This window comes from Cebus imitator, unplaced genomic scaffold, assembly GCF_001604975.1.
Source record: "Cebus imitator isolate Cc_AM_T3 unplaced genomic scaffold, Cebus_imitator-1.0 Scaffold551, whole genome shotgun sequence".
Lineage (NCBI taxonomy): Eukaryota > Metazoa > Chordata > Mammalia > Primates > Cebidae > Cebus > Cebus imitator.
This window is the reverse complement of record NW_016107866.1, coordinates 1,183,813-1,203,998: the sequence shown is the minus strand read 5'-3', so window position 1 is coordinate 1,203,998 and position 20,186 is coordinate 1,183,813. Positions and strand designations below refer to the sequence as shown.

The window sequence follows — 20,186 nt, the reverse complement described above, 5'->3', positions numbered from 1 at the left end:
TCTTTCTTTCTTTCTTTCTTTCTTTCTTTCTTTCTTTCTTTCTTTCTTTTCTTTCTTTCTTTCTTTCTTTTCTTTCTTTCATCACTGAAACAAACATATTAGAGCTCCATCCCATTGTGGATTGTGGCTTCTAACTCCAGGCTTTCCAAAGTACTGCCTACCTTCTCATCTATCTCTTCTGGAATTGGCAAATGCCTTCAGGGGTCAAGCCACCACAAATAATGGGTTTAATTTTTTGGATATGACTGTTGTAGATCATGGCTATAATTCTTCACTACAATATTAGCTCTCTCATGCATTCATATAGATAATTTTAACATAATTTATATTTTGCAGCTTTTCTAATTGATCTAAGAAAGAGAATTGATCTGAACTTACTGATTTATCATTTCTGGATGTGAAAGTTCAATTCTGCTTTCTTTTATGTTCTATTTAAGTATGGTTTTAATAGTAAGATGGTTCTTAAAGAGTGTAGAAGATAGACTGGAGGAGGTGAAGAATGTATAGTTACCACCAAATTGTTTTCAAAGCAGGTTTACCCATTGGCACTTCCACTAGCATTAAGTGAGAGTTATAGTTCTTCCTTGTGTGTTTATTTAACCTTGTTTAACTGACTAGGAATCCCTGAAAACTATCTTGTGTGTAAAACAATGAATTCCATCTTTGTTATAGGAGCTGAACTTCTGATGTGTGGGTGGGAGGGGAGATGGCATATAGCCTGGTGAAATAGGTAAGTAGCTTTTTTGGTGGGGAATCATGGAAGCTTCTGGTTTACATTAACAGCTATAAAAATACTGCCTGCTCTTCTGGTGCCAGTGCCTACTCAAAATGTATCGTCAGTTAGAACTTCATCTTCAGAATTTATTTAGAATATTATCTTGGGGATAAATGCTCACATATTCTGCTGTTCAGTAATTACCTGGTAGAATCCCATGGCCGTCTCCTTTCTTCAGCTCCCCTAGTCCGTGTCTGTTTTGTTCTCACCATTTCTATGGTCTGCTGGGAAAACATCCTTGATTGGAAGTTCCCTTTGTCAGTTGTATGTAGTCATGGGTTTTTAGTCATTGGATTTGCCCATTAATTTATTCTCATTTGTTACATATTTTCCAGAAATTCTTTATTGCTTTTTCTAGCATTCATCCTTGTTATTTCTTGTGTTTTATAAATAAAATATTTGTCACAAACAAATGAAAAACATTCCATGCTCACGGATATGAAGACTCAATATTGTAAATATGGCCATACTGCCCAAAGTAATTCACAGATTCACGGCTATTCCGTCAAGCTACCATTGTTTTTCTTCACAGAATTAGAAAAAACTACTTTAAATTTCATGTGGAACCAGAAAAGAGCCCGTATAGCTAAGACAATCCTAAGCAAAAAGAACAAAGCTGGAGGCATCACGCTATCTGACTTCAAACTATGCTACATGTATACAGCAACCAAAACAGCATGGTACTGGTACCAAAACAGATACATAGACCAATGGAACAGAACAGAGGCATCAGAAATAATACCCACCCCCTCCCCTACAGAGAGAGAGAGAGAGAGAAAGAGAGAGAGAGAGAGAAGGAAAATGAACACCCATAAATGTTTAAATCTGTCCTTATTTAAAAAATTTTAAAAATATTTTTCAGGGCAAGGTAAATTTTTATAATCAATGTGTTAATATTTAGTTTTCTTAACCTGGAATTCTGTAAAATAATATGTATATATTTCATGATTAATTTCATTTTACTTATACTATAATTTGATAATTTTAAAATTTTCTGTATTATAAATGGTGACAGTATGAATGATTTTGTAAAAAAAAGCTTTTTAAAAACTTTTTCATAGATGTAAAAGAAGAAAATACTCCAAATAAAAAACGCTTAATGTTATTGTGAATTTTTAATCTTCTGGTATGACTGACTTTATTCAGAAGTAACTTCTTATTAATGTTGTTATTTCAATCTTATGGGGGATGCTTTTATTTTAGAAGAATTTATTGTCTAGTTGGGTGAGTTATTTTTAAAATATTTATTTTACCTTTGGGAGTACAGGTAAAGGTTTGTTACATAAACACATGTCACAAGGGTTTTTTTGTACATATTATTACATTACCCAGGTATGAAGCTCAGTAGCTAGTAGTTATCTTTTCTGCTCCTCTCCCTCCTTCCATCCTCTCTCCTCAGGTAGACCCCAGTATCTGTTGTTTCTTTCTTTGTGTATAAGTTCTTAACATCATTTAGCTCCTATTTACATGTGAAAACATGCAGTATTTCATTTTCTGTTTCTGTGTTAGTTTGCAAAGGATGATGATAGCGTGTAGTTCCATCAATGTACCTGCAAAAGACATAATCTTGTTCTTTTTCATGGCTATATAATATTCCAGGATATATATGTACCACATTTTCTTTATCCAGTCTGTCATTGATGGGCATTAAGTTGATTCCATGTCTTTGGTATTGTAAAGAGTGCTGCAATGAACATTCACATGCATGTGTCTCTATGGTAGAATGCTTTATATTCTTCTGGGTATATACCCAATAATGGAGTTGCTAGGTTGAATGGTAGTTGTGCTTTTAGCTCTTTGAGGAATCACCATACTGCTTTCCATAATGATTGAACTAATTTAAACTCCCATCAACAGTATATAAGGGCTTCCTTTTCTCCACAGCTTTGCCAGCATCTGTTTTCTTGTCTTTTTAATAGTAGGTACTGTGAATGGTATGAAATGGTATTTCTTTGTGATTTTGATTTGCATTTCTCTAATGATGAGTGATATTGAGCTTTTTTCCATATGCCTTATGGCAACATGCCTGTCTTCTGAGAAGTGTCTGTTTGTGTCCTTTGCCGACTTTTTAATGGGGTGGTTTGTTTTTCTCTTATAAATTTGTCTAAGTTCTTTATAGATGCTGGACATTAGACTTTTGTCAGATGCATAGTTGCAAAAATGTTCTCCCATTCTGTAGGTCATTTGTTTACTCTGTTGATACTTTTTTTTTCTTTGCTGTGCACAAGTGCTTAGGTTTGATTAGATCCCATTTGTTAATTTTTGCTTTCGTTGGGATTGCTTTTGGTGTCTTTGTCATGAAATCTTTGCTTGTTCCTTTATCCAGAATGGTATGGACAAGTGAGCTCTAAAATACTTGTAGAAATATACACAATGTGTGTTCCTTTTAAACTTCTATATAGTATTTTTTCAAAATAACATTAACTTGAATATAGAAAAATCAACCAATTAAGAGTATTTACTTATTGTTGAAGGAAAAAAACCACTAACTTAATCTTAACAATTCTGTCTTTTTTCTTGTATGAAATTCCTCTTTTACTTTCAAGAACAGACTCCCACCATGTGTAATTAGAGGGGCTGATCCCATCCTACTGCTCTGGGGATTGACACATGAATGAGACTCTGCACTTTGTAGCTGAAAGAATCTGTTAATAATAATATCATTGCCATCGTCAAACTATTGTTGTGTGTTAGCAAGTGGGCGAAGGAAAATGACTGTATCTGAGGGATGTGTTATGCTAACTTATGACAAAAAAATATCTAAAGCACAGAGGTCATTCTGTTTCTGCATGTGTCTACATAACTATTTTCTGATTGTCAAAATATAAATAATAATGAATCTAATTCTGGATGATTATAAGTTTATCTGCATTATATTAGGAAACTCATCTATGTAAAATTTTCCCACTACCTTATAGAATCAGTCTTTACTACCAATCTTATATTATTTTGGTTTTCAAAATAATGTTCTGTTTTTCCACCTGGAAAATATTCATAACCTTTGTCTTTTCATTCCCCTATAGGCCATTGTTTTTCAATAAAGATTGCTTGGTTTAGACTTAGTTTGAAGGAATCCATCATATTGACTTCACTCATGATCTACTTTTTATTTTCACTTAAATCTCCAGAGCAGGAAACCTACCAGTTGCACTGCCTCTTCTCTTAGTGAGAATTCTGGAAGAAGCAGAGAATAAATTGCCAGAGGCAAATACAATATACTGTTGAAAATATTCTTTTTCTCTGCGCACCTCAGAATAATTCAAATGGGATTATTTCCTCAAGAGGGAGTTTAAAATAAATAGTTTATCTAAAAGAAGTATTTGCCTAGACTTCAGCCAATTAAATATGCTGAGTCTTAGCATTCAAAAGTCACGGTTGTATTTTTATTCAAACAAGTCTAAACATTCAAATCATGTTTCTCTTTTCATAGGAAATAGAAAAGAAAACAAAACAATCAGCTTGTTTTTAAGGTTCGAAGAGATTGTTTCTTGATCTATTTAGAAGCTAAGAAAAGTTACAAACTTGAGTTTGTTAGTGTCAAGTTATTTATTCAGAAACATTTTTACATTTTTAAATTTATGTGGTCACATAGTATATACATTTATGAGGTAAATGAGATATTTTGATACAGGCATACAATGCATAATATGAGGATAATTGGGATATCTGTCACCTTAGGCATTTATCATTTCTTTTATGAACATTCCATTTAGACTCCTTTAGTTATTTTTAAATGTATAATAAATTATTGTTGACTGTAGTCACCCTATTTTGTTGACCATGACTTTTGAATGGCCTATAGATGGAGTGGTAGAGTGTCTTTTGCTAACCTTTTCCCCACAAGGGGAAGCCCTAGTCAGCTCTGAGCCAATCTTGTTGGGGGAGTTGGGTTGCTAGAGGCAGGATGCCTCACTCCTCTCTTTGTGCTGCCATGGTGGGCCTGTGTGTTCGGCAGGGACCTCGCTACTCCCTTGCTCTACTCTAGCACTCTTCCTCAGACACTTCAGTTGAAGTTTAGTTGTTTATTTATTGCCTTTTTGTTTTGCGAGAGAGACGAATGCCAGGTGCCTATAGTCAGCCATCTTCTCAGGTCATGAATCTAACCTTGTGTTTGTATTGCTCTCCTTCTGCTCACTCTCATCCCATTTCCAGACCTCTGGGGTCAGCCAATGATGAGTATTCTTGAGGAAGCTCTGGAAAGACATGCTGGCTCTGTCTGCAATTCCCTTTTCCTGGCAGTCTGTGTAAATAATCAGGGATGCACCTGTCTCATTACAGAAAAGGGTATAGAGAAATAATGAGTGCATGGGTTTTGGATTTTAAGAGCAAAATCTATTTTGCAGATTGGTCCTGCTAAGGACAGACCACAGAGAACTCAAGGTAACACGTGAATAAATTTGCTGCAAGAAATGACACATGGCAGTAGTTTGTCTGAGTGAGTCTTCCTATGCTTTTGCAATATTTGGAATATTCCATTATCCCACAAAACTCAGAAGTCCAATTCACATTGAGTCCATGATAGAAATCCAAATATATAGGAAGGATGTAACAAATGTTTGGTTTTCTAAATCAATTCTTGGTCCTAAAAATAGCTTACATTTTTGTATTTCTATGAGCTTGCCTTATATTAATCTGATTTCATTGTTCAAAGGAGGTTAAAGAGTAAACATTACGCAGCTGAAAAGTACCAGATGATCACTTGAGCCCAGGATTTCAAAACCAGCAACATAATGAGTCCCGGTCTCTACAAATAAGTAAAAAAATTAGTTGGGTGTGGTGGCACACACATACTTGTAGTCCCAGATACTTGGGAGGCTGAGGTGGGAGAATCGCTTGAGCCCAGGAAGTTGAGACTATATTGAGCTATGATCATACCACTGCAATCTAGCACTCGAGCCTGAGTGACAGAATAAGTCCTTGTCTCACACACACATACTCATACACACACGCACACACACAAAGAAAAGGAAAAAGAGGAATTTGAATGATTATACACTTTCACCAAATTTGTTGCACTAACATTTTTGACAGTGGATTTGCAAGTATTAAAATTGCCAATACTATAGGTGATATTATTAGTGAAAGATGTCCCAACTTCAGTTCTGTTGTTTTAGGTTTTCCATGGTGAACTTTAGCAGGAGCTACTTTAGGCACTAAGGCTCTATACCATTTGGACCAGTCTTGTTCTTTACTGGCTTTGACCAAAAATTTCCTATTATTGGACTTAGTGTGAGGTGTTTAGTTCTGTTTTCATTGAGTCAGAAAGAGTGCTCCTAAAATAGTACAGCATAACTTTGCTTCAGCCTGAGTTAATTTTTCTTTTCTACCATCAAAAAAATCGTCGCAAAATTTTGAGTAGTATTATGAAAACTTCTTATTGACATAAAATTATTAAGATATGAATCATAGGTGACAAAATTCTTCAGATCACTTTGATTGGTATTGGGAATTCTAATGGAGGTAACTGGGGAAGGTTAAGAAAAATGGGATAGTGACTGGGAGCGGTGGCTCACTCCGGTAATCATAACACTTTGGGAGGCTGAGGTGGGTGAATCACTTGAGTCCAAGAGTTTGAGAACAGCCTGGGCAACATTGTGAAACCCCATCTTTACAAAAGGTACAAAAAATTAGCTGGGTGTAGTATGGCACACACCTGTAGTCCCCGCTACTCAGAAGGCTGAAGTGGGAGGATCATGTGAGTCTGGGAGGTGGAAGTTGCAGTGAGCTGAGATCACACTAGTGCACTCCAGCCTGAATGACAGGGACAGAACCTGTCTCAAAACCAAAATTGGATGGTATATGCAAGAAATAAATGTTGCTGAAAACATAATCTAGTTTGTGTATTTAAAAGCTGTATTTCCTTTGAATAGTGTCCAAGTGTTTTAAAGATACTTAACATGTAGCTATTTGATGTAGAGTTATTTCAAGTCAGCTACTCATACTTCTTTTATACATGTTCTACAGCTTTCTCCAAAATTAGCCAAGTTCCTTATATTTAAGATTATACACTTTTCTGAAGCCTGTTTTTTCTTGTTCCTTGTATTTGTAGAATTGGTATATCCTCTCCAGATGAAACAATTTTTTCAGAAGCCAAAAAGCAAAACCCAAAAGAAAATTTTACATCTGAAGGAAAGAGCCCTTGTAATCATCAGGGAGATATGTAGCTATACCATTGCTGTCATGCTCCTGTGAAACAGCACCATCTTATTTTTACTCTTTTGATGTCGTTTTTAGAAGAGATGTCCCATTGTGACATAGAATGAGCTGACATCAGAAATTCCTGTACTTTTAACCTAGAGGTAAAAATGTCTATCTTGAAGCTTTAGCAACATTTAAACAGTAACTTGATGCCGTTTCAACCACTTAGTACACAAATCAACCATATGTCACAGCTCTGGCTGAAGAAAAACAATAGAAAAAAAAGAACAAAAATTTCACCAGCTTAAATACTTTACTACTTGTATAATCTTTTTTGAACCAAAATGTAGAAGCAATGCCTGGGCCCTTAAAAAGGTAAATTTTGACTCTTATTTCACGTTAATAAATGTCAGGGTAAAATGATTCCAAACTGGGTCTTTTAAAACTTAATTTTCTACTATTACTTTTGGTAAACTTTAGGGTAAAATTATTTAAAGTCATTATATTTAAAGATGGCTACTTGAAGTATCTGGGACCTTTTGTACAAAATCTAGAAGATTATCTTCATATCTGAGTAGTCAGGCACCAGAGTAGTTCAATCTGACTAGCGGTGTTCTGGTCTGGGGATGCTGCTATGCTTAGTTCCAGGAGATAGTTTTCAGTACATGTAATAAATCTTTGTGCCATTTTTCCCACCACAACAGGTCTCTGTTTAAAATGGTTTCAACTTGATCCACAGTGTTTTTGGCCAACTTTCATGAGACTCTCTTGAGTTTGTTTTGAACATACTGGATTTGAGCTGACTAGAGTGTATCCAAATGGAAATGTCTAAAAGACTACATCAGACCAAGTTCTCTGGGAAGCAATCACCAAGACAGAATCTGAAGTATAAGAGAATCATTAAGACAATGCCTATGAAAGATACAGGGGGAGGGAGCAGGAGTCCATAAGGAATCTAACAGATGCAGATGCAATGCGTGTAAAAAGAGAAGGGGAAAAGAGGCGGATTGATAGGAACAGCCTGACTGCAGTGCTGTTTTGAACAAGTTTTGGACAGTCAATGGGAGCCCCAGAGAAAAGATTGTCCACCAGAGGAGTCCTGCATTCAGCGTGCATGTCCTGGAACTAGTATTCCCGTTGTGTTTGGTCACTGGCAGGGAGCAACCAGGGAGATGTGGCTTCTGCATGAGTGCTGTTGTGGTGAGTCCTAAAGGTGAAGGTCATGAGCTACCTATATTCCTTGTAGCTGGTTTTTACTTGAATTGGAATCTGAGCCATGCTCCTCCATGGCCTCCACAAAGGCATGTGGAACTTGGCTTAAAGATGTCAGAAAGTTGTTTTCTTAAAAGCTGGCAAAGCATTCATTTTAAGGAGTTGATTTGGAAAAACAATTTAATAAACCAATTGATGTAAAGAGGATGTCTGCAGAAACCCTATCACTACAAATAATAGCTAAGATGCTGTCTGTGAAAAAACTCCTTTTATAGTTTACTTAATGAATATTTATTGAGGACTGATGGTATTTCAGAGTTTTTTAAGATAGGGTGTAATCAAAACAGACTATAGTTCTTTCTTTCATGAGATTTACATTCTAGATGGTAGAGAAAGTAAGCAAATATATAAACAAGTTATGAAGACTGTCAGGAGGTAAGTATTCTGCAGAGAAACAAAGCGGGAAAGTAGATGAATGATTGGGAGGTAAAGCGTTGCTATTATAAAAATGGTGTTGAGGCCAATAACAAGTTTTGAAATTCAGGCCGTAATTAATAGACTACTGAACAAAAAAAGCCCAGGACCAGAGAGATTCACAGCTGAATTCTACCAGAGTAAAAAAAGGAGCTTGTACTATTCCTTCTGAAACTATTCCAAAAAATTTAAAAGGATGGACTCTTCCCTAACTCGTTCTATGAGGCCAGCATCATCCTAATAAAATAACCTGGCCGAGACAAAACAAAAAAAGAAAACTTCAGGCCAATATCCTTGATGAACATCAATGCAAAAATCCTCAATAAAATGCTGGCAAACCAAATGCAGCAGTACATCAAACAAAGCTCATCCACCACCATCAAGTTGGCTTCATCCTAGGTATGCAAGGCTGGTTCAACATACATATAAATAGAACCATCACATAAAGAGAACCAATGATGAAACCACATAATTATCTCAATAGATGTAGAAAAGGCCTTTAATAAAATTCAACATTCCTTCATGTAAAAAGCTGTCAATAAACTAGGTATTGATGGAACATATCTCAAAATAATAAGAGCTATTTATGACAGATCCATAGGCAATATCATATTGAATGAGCAAAAGCCAGAAGAATTCCCTTTGAAAACTGGCAGAGGACAAGGACGATCACTCTCATCACTCCTTTTCAACATAGTATTGAAAGTTCTGGCACAGACAATCAGGCAAGAGACAGAAAGAAAGGATATTCTAATAGGAAGAGAGGAAGTCAAACTGTCACTGCAGATGACATGATTCTGTATCTAGAAACTCCATCATCTCAGCCCAAAAACTCCTTAAGGTGATAAGCAACTTCAGTAAAGTCTCAGGATACAAAATCAATGTGCAAAAACCGCAAGCATTACTATACATCAACAATGGACAAGCAGAGAGCCAAATCATGAATAAACTACCATTCACAATTGCTACAAAGAGAATAAAATATCTAAGGATACAGCTTACAAGGGATGTGAAGGACCTCTTCAAGGAGAACTACAAACCACTGCTCAAGGAAATAAGAGATGTCACAAACAAATGGAAAAATTTTCCATGCTCATGGATAGGAAGAATCAATATTGTGAAAATGGCCATACTGCCCAACGTAATTTATAGATTCAATGCTTTTCCCATCAAGCTACCATTGACGTTCTTCACAGAATTGGAAAAAACTACTTTAAATTTCATATGGAACAAAAAAGAGCCAGTATAGACAAGACGAACCTAAGCAAAAAGAACAAAACTATAGGCATCACACTACCTGACTTCCAACTATACTACTAGGCTACAGTAACCAAAACAGCATAGTACTGATATCAAACAGACACATAGACCAATAGAACAGAACAGAGACCTCAGAAATAACACCACATATCTAGAACCATCTGATCTTCGCAAACCTGACAAAAACAAGCAATGGGGAAATGATTCCCTATTTAGTAAATGGTGCTGGGAAAACTGGCTAGCCATATGCGGAAAATAGAAACTGCACCCCTTCTTTACACCTATACAGAAATTAAGATGGATTAAAGACTTAAATGTAAAACCCCAAACCATAAAAACTCTAGAAGAAAACCTAGACATTACCATTCAGGACATAGGCATGGGCAAAGACTTCATGATGAAAACTCTAAAAGCAATTGCAACAAAAGCAAAGAAATGGACAAATGGGATCTAATTAAGGAGCTTCTGCACAGCAAAAGAAACTATCATCAGTGTGAACAAGCAACCTACAGAATGGGAGAACATTTTTGCAATCTACCTATGTGACAAATGTCTAATATCCAGAATCTACAAGGAATTTACAAGAAAAGAACAACCCCATCAAAAAGTGGGCAAAAGATATGAGCAGATACTTCTCAAAAAAGATACCTATGTAACAAACATGCACATTCTTCACATGTATCCCAGAACTTAAAGTAAAATAAAAATCCAGTGTCTAGGAAGGTTTCATGAGGTGGCAATTGAGCAGAAACCTGAAGAAAGTGTGAGAACTAGGCAGATTAATACTTGAGGGAAAAGTTTTGTAAGCACAGAGGAAGATGACTCTGGGGAGGAGTGTCTTTGAGTGAGGAGGCCTTTGTGGCTGAAGCTGGTGAATAAGGCAGGAGTGGTAACTGTTATATTAAATCTTTCATTTGATAATTTCAAGGGGACCAGGTCATGTAGGACAAACTGTAAATACTTTGGCATTTACTCATAGTGTGATCAGACTCTATTAAAAGATTCTACAAGAAGAGTGGTGTGAAATGATGAGTTTTCAAAGGATCCTTCTGCTGCTATGCTGGAAGTGGAGAGCAGGAAGGCAAAGTGAAAGCAGAGAGACCAGTTAGGAGGCTATCTCAATAATCCAGGTAAAAAACGAGATGAATTCATTTTTCTTCCAAGATGAAAAGGTTAGAGATAAGAGAGGAAAGGGTAGTAGAAAGAGGAGATACATGGAAAGGGGCTGTAATGGTGACATGGCTAGTGGAGATTTCTCATTGTGGGGTAAGTAATGGACATTTTAAGAAGATGAATGTGAAATATTACCTTTGAAATTGTTGTCATATTTCTGGTTTTTCTGCAGATTGCTAGTCATACCTATTTTTGTTTATAAATATATTGCATGAGAGAGTAGACAGGTAGTTAGAGCTATATCAACATCAGTAGATCTGTCTTTCTATCTATCTGTCTATCTATCTATCTATCTATCTATCTATCTATCTATCTATCTATCTATCTACCTGCCTACCTACCTACGTACCTATCATTTTTTTCATCGAAAAAATTCTGGGTGTTACAACTGGGTTGGAATAGTCAAGAAAAGAGGGTACTCAGAGTAACAGAAGCTTCAAATCAAACATCATCAGGAAAATAGAGGCCATGGAAGTTGGCAGAAATCTTGGTTAAGGCTTTGAATCTTGAAATTGGGATTTGAACAAATCTTTTTTTTTTTTTTTTNTTTTTGAGACAGAGTCTCACTCTATTGTCAGGCTGGAGAGCAGTGGCGCAATCCCGGCTCACTGCAACTTCCATTTTCCGGTTTCAAGCGATTCTCCTGCCTTAGCCTCCCCAGTAGCTGGGACTACAGGCATGTACCACCACGTCTGGCTAATTTTTTGAACTTTTAGTAGAGACGGTGTTTCACTATGTTGGCCAGGATGGTCTCCATCTCTTGATCTCATGATCCATTCCCCTCAGCCTCCCAAAGTGCTGGGATTACAGGCTTGATGAACAAATCTTATCTAGATTTCAAGAGTCTTGAAAGATTCATCTGACTTCTGACTTGAGAGATTTAAATTTTTGAACCACCCCTCATAGAGATGATGAATAATAGAGGGGTCCTTGGAGAAAAAACACAAGGGAGAAAAGGTCTGTACTTTATAATTATTCCAGATAGAAGAAAGAGATGGCCAATTTAGTAAACGCAGTGAAAGACTGAAGATAAGTGAGAACCAGTATAGCATATTGTGGTAGATTCTGCTTGTTTCCTATCAAATCCACATTTCTACTTCATTTTTACAGAACTCTAATTTTTATTGGACTTCTAAAATACTATATTCTCTATCCCCCCTTTGTAACAAGACTTGACTCGGCTCTGGCCAATGAGATGTAAGTAGATGTTGGATGAAAGTTGTTACAGAATGGGAAGGAGCCTGAAAAGTGAGCAGACATTTAGGAGTAGTTCCTTTTGTTTTTTTTGCCTTGCCACCAACTGTGATGGTTGGGGCTTCTGTAGTCATTTTGGATTAAATTCCTTTGAAGATGAATTGTAACTGCTCAGATGATGGAACAAAAAATAGGAAGAGCCCTAGGCTTCCTATCTCAACACTTATTTTATATGGAAGAAAAATAAATTTATTTTTTATTTAAGTCACAATGAATTTAGGTTTTCTGTCTATACTAATATCTGCCATGTGATAACTATAGCCACTATTGAGCCCTATTACATTTCGGGCATAGTGTTAAGAAATTTATATTATCAGCTCAATTAATAATCACAGCATCGTGAAGGGCCGCGGCGGGTGTTGACGCGATGTGATTTCTGCCCAGTGCTCTGAATGTCAAAGTGAAGAAATTCAATGAAGCGCGGGAAAATGGCGGGAGAAACTATGACTATGACACGCTTAAGGTAGTCAAATGCCTTGTCATCTAATTAGTGATGCACATGAATGGATGAAGGAGATTCCCACTGTCCCTACCTACTACCCAGTGAAACCACAGCCAAGGGAACGGGCTTGGCGGAATCAGCGGGGAAAGAAGACCCTGTTGAGCTTGACTCTAGTCTGGCACGGTGAAGAGACATGAGAGGTGTAGAATAAGTGGGAGGCCCCTGGTGCCCCCTGTCCCTGAGAGGGGGCGGGGGGGGGGCGGTCCACCGGCCTTGCCGGCTGCCAGTGAAATACCACTACTCTGATCCTTTATTCACTGACCCGGTGAGCTTTGTAGGGACATGAATGAATCTGGAAACCATCATTCTCAGCAAACTGACACAAGAACAGAAAATCAGACACTGCATGTTCTCACTCATAGGTGGGTATTGAAAAATGAGAACATATGGACACAGGGAGGGAAGCATCACACACTGGGGTCTGTTGCGGGGGATGAGGGAAGGGACAGCAGGGGGTAGGGAGGTTGTGGAGGGATAACATGGGGAGAAATGCCAGATATGGGTGACAGGGAGATGGAGGCAGCAAGTCACATTGCCATGTATGTACCTATGCAACAATCCTACATGTTCTGCACATGTACCCCAGAACCTAAAGTACAATAAAATATAGATATATAAAATAATAAAAAAGCAATTAAACATGGAAACATTTAAAACTCGCTGAAAATAGAGACGGACAGAAGTGATAATTAGTATAACAGACCATATAAGTGGTATCTCAAATTTCATGTACATTATCCACCAAAAAATGAATTGAGAATTTTACACATGTTCAAAGATAAAGACTAACACTCTGGTAAAACAAAGGCATTAAAAGGAATTTGAAATGACTGCAGAGGGATAGATATCAGGGAACTTTGGGGGCTGATGGAAATGTTCTGTCTTGATTGTACTGATGATTAAATGGGTGCATACATTTATAAAACTTAATCTGTACTTATTCTTAACATGAGTGTGTTTTGTTGCATGTAAGTTATACCAAGAGAAAGTTGGTTTTTAGAAGAATTTTGGAAAATAAATCATTCTAAAATTCCAAAAAAAAAGATCACAGTAATCCTATGCCATAGGTGCTATTATCTCCACCAATTTAAATAGGAGAAAAATAAAACATAGATGATGGACATAAATTGCCCAAAATCACATAGTTGGAATGTAGCATAAGTAAGCTTCAAACTTGTTTGTTTGATTTTAGTGCTTGGGTGTTACCTACTGCGGCATGCTGTCAAGTGGGGATAAAACTTAACTGAAGTTCTGAGAGTCTTATTTGAAAGTACTATGTTTCTCCAAGCTTAACAACTTTATCATTGACCAAGTGTACGTCTCAGATTTATCTTCTCTCAATACTGTTTTGTCAAATCCCTATCTTACCCAAGACCTCATTTCACTACAGTTATGCTACATCCCAGTATGACTTTTAAATCTTGCCAAAATCAGTTTCATATAGTTCCCTCTGATAACAATTCCTAGGTTGAAGGAGAGCTATGTTCTCAGAGGGTAGGTCTTTGTTCAAAATCAAAAGGAGGTAGCAGCTGGCCTAAAATTATGACTAGCATCTGGTCTCAGACTCATTATGGTTGACCCGATGCTCTCTCAGATTCTCTGAAATGTTTTTCCTCTGAGATCAAAGCTTCCAGGAACCTAAAACACCTGTATTAACTGGTGACCTAAAAGGAACACTTACCTGCTAACTTCCTGGCTAGTTTTCAGGAAGTAGCTAAGGCAGCAGGGTGCATTAGCTTATGTAGATGTTTTTGTTTTAGAATTAATATAGATTGCAGAGATAAAAGACCATGAAATCTTTTTATTCATGTGTGTGATTGGGAGTGGATTATGAGAGGGTAGGTATAAATGGAAAGGGTTGCTTAATTATTCTATTCAAAATTACGTTGATATTTACCATTTATTGAATTCCTATCAGGTGCCAAATGCCACATGAGATACTTCGCTTCTCTCATTTAAGACAATCCTTGCACCAGCTCCCATGTGGTAGAGAACAATTTGTAGATATGATGATGTTCAAGACATTGATTGAATTGCCAAAGTTCACACAGTTGGAATTTATGTACAGATCTGTCTCCAAGGTGCAGGCTTTTTCTTTTTTATAATTTCATGACAAAAGTGTTTGGTGCTTTGAAGTATTTTGAATGGAAATCTGTTTTATAGAACTTCAGGAATATTAAAAACTGAAGTTCCACTTGTAAACAACTCTGGATCACTGATGGTGGTCTGTTTTGACATGTCCAGCTACCACATCCTTTTCTTCCTTGCTGCTACCCTTTGACTATTTCATATATTGTAGAAGAAAGAATACAGTTAATTAATATTTGTATTATTAATTGCCTTGGCAAAAGTTTTGATGTGGAAAAAAATGGAAATTACTGATTAAAATGAACTTTGTTTATTATCTTTCAATTTCACTTAATGGTACATTACCATTTTTCACCCCATGATTTCTTGAATTGACTTAGTTGAAAAAGAAAAAAATCTTGAAATTTCTGTCATTTAAGCAAGTGAATACAATATTGTTTTTATAAATAAGAACTTTTGCTTATAATAGTTTATAATAACCTTAATGGTCACACAAAGAAATAAAGTAGAGTCATGTGCTGCAGAATGGCATTTTGTTCAATGACAGACCAACCACACATATGACAGTGGTCTCATAAGATTATAATATCATATTTTAACTGAACATTTTCTATGTTTAGATATGTTAAGATGCACAAATACTTATCATTGCACACAATTGCCCGCAACAGTCCCTACAGAATTCAGTACAGTAGTTTGCTGCACAGATTTAAAACCTAGGAGCAATATATACCATATAGCCTAGGTGTGTAGAAGGTAATACTACCTAGGTTTGTGTAAGTATACTCTGTGATGTTTGCATAATGAAGAAATTGCCTAACAATGCATTTCTCAGAATGTGTCCCCATTGTAAAGTGACACGTGACTGTAAATCTTAGTAACCAGCTCTGTTGGTAGTTGAAGAGGGCCAATAGCCACAAAATAGTAGACTTTGTTCTGGGAGAGCTAAGTGTGGCAGAGTCTCAATGGAAGGTCATCTTGGTACACATGATGGCTGACCTGGCTCTGTATACAGCTGATGCTTAAAATCCTTAGCGGTATTCATAAGATTCTATCACCGTTAATAGTAACACACATACTGCACTATACTCTAGTTTCTACTTAAAAGAAATCTGTCATTTGCTAAATTTTACAGAAAGGCAAAGCAGCATTAACTATTTTAGTAGCTATAAAAATTGTACGCCCTTATTGGCTATCTCTATGGAAATTTTGAATCAACAATTAATATTTGAATTTCATTTATTATATTGTTCTAGCTAATGGAGTTTGAAGAAAGCAATAATCAAACTGTTGAGTTTTTTCTCTCTTTACATTAAACTAATGTAAGTATTTTTCAGTTTTCTTTATGAGTTGTACTTTGACTACAGATTATTACTGACTTATGAAATTATACAGTAAATTGATTGTTATGTGTGTAGAATATTCGTTTCTTTGAAAACATATAAGGGAAAGAGAAAGTAAGTATTTACAAAGTATTTGACAAGATTAAATAATTCTATTATCACTAATTTGTTGCTGGTGGCATTCATGGGCAAATATGTAAGAAAAAGAGAGTTGATCTACAGATTCAGCCGCTTGGGCCTATGGCCTGTCATTTTCACACAGTTCAAAAGCTTTCCTAGAGTTGGAGGACAAGTGGGAATCATGTACTTCCGCTGGAAAAAAAAAAAACAAAACCGAAATATTGTGTGAGAGTATAATTTTGCCTGGATTTTCTTTGATTGATTAAAGGAGTGACCTTCTTTGTTATACAAACATAGGTGACATTTGTAGCCTCTGTTGTAGGATTTGGTTGCGACAAATTTTGGGAGGGACTTAATTAAGTGGTGATTCCCTGAAATACCAGGTTTGAAGAAGGCAATTGCAGGAGAGAAAATAGTTGCTTGAATAATGAGGTTTTCTTATTCCTTCTCCCCAGGATTTGAAACTGGAGAATATTAGGGTAGCCTCAGTCAAGGTTCAGGAGCAAAGACAGGAAATAGGACTTAAGGAATAAAATGACTTTTAAGAAAGAATTCTAGTTGGGCAGGCCTAACATAAAAGACCAAAGGTCTGTGAAAGACGACTGTGTTTTCTAACAGTTTGTGTGTGGCTGAGACCAGTTACCCTAGTGTGGTGTTTCGCAAACTTTGGCATGCATAGGACTCTCCTGGAGGGACTGGTAAACACCGATGTTTGAACCTCACACCCAGACTTTCCCACAGAAAACCCAAAATTAATCTGTCTTGGTTTTTGACATTCCTTCCCCATTGAGCTTAATTATTTCTAGCTTTGATTTAAGGTGAGAGATGTGCAACTCTCCCTTTCAATTGAACACTTAGGGGCTATTGTAGGGTTATTAATCGGCCTAATTAAATAGTGTTGTGTTCCAGAGAATAGAGAGGGCTGAGGAAAGAGAGACAGATGGGGAAATAGTCGTTAGCGGAACAGTCAGAACACACACAACTATAGCTTTACAAAATGTATTTCTTAAATTATAATACTTGAAATCAAAATTACACCTGGATTCATGGGGTAAAGGATAGATATTGTATTTGCAGTTATGAAAACAACATTAATCTTCTTGTACCCCTCCATCAGAACTCTTGGGTAACAAGGTGCATTGTCAATGAGCAGGAATATTTTGAAAAAAAATCTTTTTTTTTTAAGCAGTAGGTCTCCATAATGGGCTTAAAAATATTCAGAAGACCATCCTGTAATCAGTTGTGTGGTCATCGAGGCTTTGTTTTTCTATTTACAGAGCACACGCAGAGTAGATTTAGGCTAATTTTTAAGGGCCTTAGGATTTTCAGAATGGTAAATAAGCATTGCTTCAACTTCAGGTCACCAGCTGCATTAGCTCCTAACAACAGAGTTAGCCTGTTCTTTGAAGCTTTAAGTCCAGGCATTGACTTCTCTTCTTTAGCTATGAAAGGCCTAGATGATATCTTCTTCATATAGAAGGCTATTTTGTCTACATTAAAAATCTTCTGTTCAGTTAAGCCACCTTTATCAATTATCTTAGCCAGATTTTTGGGGATAACTTGCTGCAACTTCTGCATCAGCACCTGTTGCTTCACCTCGCACCTGGATGAGATGAAGATGGCTTCTTTAACCTCAAGAACTAACCTGTGCTACCTTCACACGTTTCTTTTGCACCTTCTTCACCTCTCTCAGCCTTGACAGAATTGAAGAGGGTTAGAGACTGGTGCTGGATTGGGCTTTGGCTTAAGAAAATTTTGTGGCTGGTTTGGTTTTCCACCCAGACCACTAAAAGTTTCTTCATATCATTAATAAGGTTGTTTTGCTTTTTAAATATTTGTGTTCATTGGAGTAGCACTTTGAATTTATTTTAAGAACTTTTTCCTTGCATTCACAGTTTGGCTGTTTGATGCAAGAGGCCTAGCTTTCTGCCTATCGTGGTTTTCTTTTCTTTTTTTTCTTTTCTTTTCTTTTCAGGACCAGACATAGCCTTTAATTCCAAATGTCAAAACACAATCATGTCTTCTAAATCACAACTTTTAAAATTAGTCATAAAGTTACATAGCTTGAGTTATAAAATTTATCCACTTTAAATAAGGATAACTTTTATAAAGTACTTTATTGTGGTTTCACAAATTTCAAGGTGCTTCTACATGGCAAACCCTCAGTGGGTCAGGGTCCTCTAAGATTAAAACATTAACACCAATACGTGAAAAGTAAAGTGAGGTACAGTGAGATTAAGGCTCGGTGGCAAATGTTAAAAAGGCCCACACAACACACCAGGATCGGAGCTCAGGTCAAATTCCTGCTCCCCACCTCCACCCCACCCCAAGAAGAAATGTATTTTTTATTTGTTTTTATTTTTAGAAACAGAGTCTCCCCTGGTCACCCAGGATGGAGTGCCATGTCATGATCATAGCTCACTGTCACCTCAAACTCCTGGACTCAAGCAATCCTCCTGCCTTAGCCTCCCAAGTAGCTAGGACTACAAGCATGTGCCACCACACTTGGCTAATTTTTAAATTTTTTGTAGAGATGTCTTGTGACATCACACAACATTTACATATTAAGGTCTCAATAAAGATTTTGTCCAAATATGTTTCTAAGCATCTTATGGGCTTTATATCTGCCGGTATTTGTTATCTTTGGAAATAAAATCAGAGAATAAGCTCTTCTAAAGATTCTTTGGGTTAAACTACCTTAAAAGAGAAGCACTCCTGTGGACCTGACAAAAAAATTGCAAAATTTGAATTTTGCAAATTTTTGCATTTGATAGAAGGCAAAGAATTTAGAAAGAAGAACCACAGAAGAAACAATTGCTTTGAGTTTCTGAATTAGGCAGAAAATGTGTTCATAGTGGCTCTGGTTTTTGTAAATTTAGGACAAATTAAAGAACTAGTAATGTAATTAATTAATTATGCTATGACAGAACATTTCTCATTAATTTTTCTGTAACTCAGAAGTTCACACTAAAGTTGGTAGCTATGCAGCCCTGCAAAGCCCATTGCTTTGATATTGCCTGCTACTTGTTGGAGTGCTTATCTCTGCTTGGTCAAAAGAGCAGCAAGCTGAGTCTTCAGGAGGAAAACCCCAACAGTGTTTAATTAGATAGGTAAACTTCCATGTTTGATCATATGGCTGGAAAGTTTAATAGTGAATTAAATGCATTAGATACATTATCATTGCCCATCTGTTTGCAACCAAACATAGCATAGAGAACACTCTCCTAGCTCCTTTACCTCACTGATCAAGGTCAGAAAACATTTGAATGGAAGCGCCGGAAAGGCTTTTCTGTGAGAGAATTGATTACATATGAAAGGGTAAATTCTGGTTCTGTTCTTGCTAGTTTATTTTATAGTCTTCAACTTCCTGTGGGAGAATACAAGTCACTCAAAGGAAAGAAGCATTGACGAGGAGGTGAGGAACTGCCGCTAGAGGAGAGGGCACAAGGCATCCTTTTCCAAGGACATAACAACGTTGGAGCTAGGTCTTGAAGAATAAGTTCTTTAAGGGTAGAATGAATGTTTTAGGGAGAGGGTGCCGTGTGTACAAGGGCAGAAATCATCAGGGCAGGGTGTGTGATGCTTGTGTGTATGCACATGTATGAGTGTAGGGAACAGGGGAGCTGGAAAGGCAGGTCAGAAATGAAATAAGAAAGGCTTTTTTATCTGTGCAGGACAACTTGTACATTGACCTAGGCCCGTGGTTTCAGACAGTTCTCCAAGAGCCCTTTCAGTCATCTATGTGGTAATGGGAGGGAATTGGGGCTTTGAAATCCTTATCTTCCTTTCAGCCAGGGTTAATATACATGTTGTATAAATTTTCTTTCTTCCTATCCTCTGTGTTAAA

The 20,186-nt window shown here is 36.8% G+C and overlaps 1 long non-coding RNA gene across 1 annotated transcript in view; it reads right to left on the bottom strand.

Annotated features, from left to right (window-relative positions):
* Positions 1–12,733, bottom strand: part of LOC108293855 — a 19,009-nt gene extending 6,276 nt beyond the window's left edge. The window contains exons 1-2 of the long non-coding RNA XR_001820834.2: positions 12,620–12,733; positions 9,636–9,641 (exon numbers count right to left, since the gene is read on the bottom strand). This is a non-coding gene — a long non-coding RNA (uncharacterized LOC108293855). The remainder of the gene's footprint in view (positions 1–9,635; positions 9,642–12,619) is intronic.
* Positions 12,734–20,186: the final 7,453 nt, after the last annotated feature.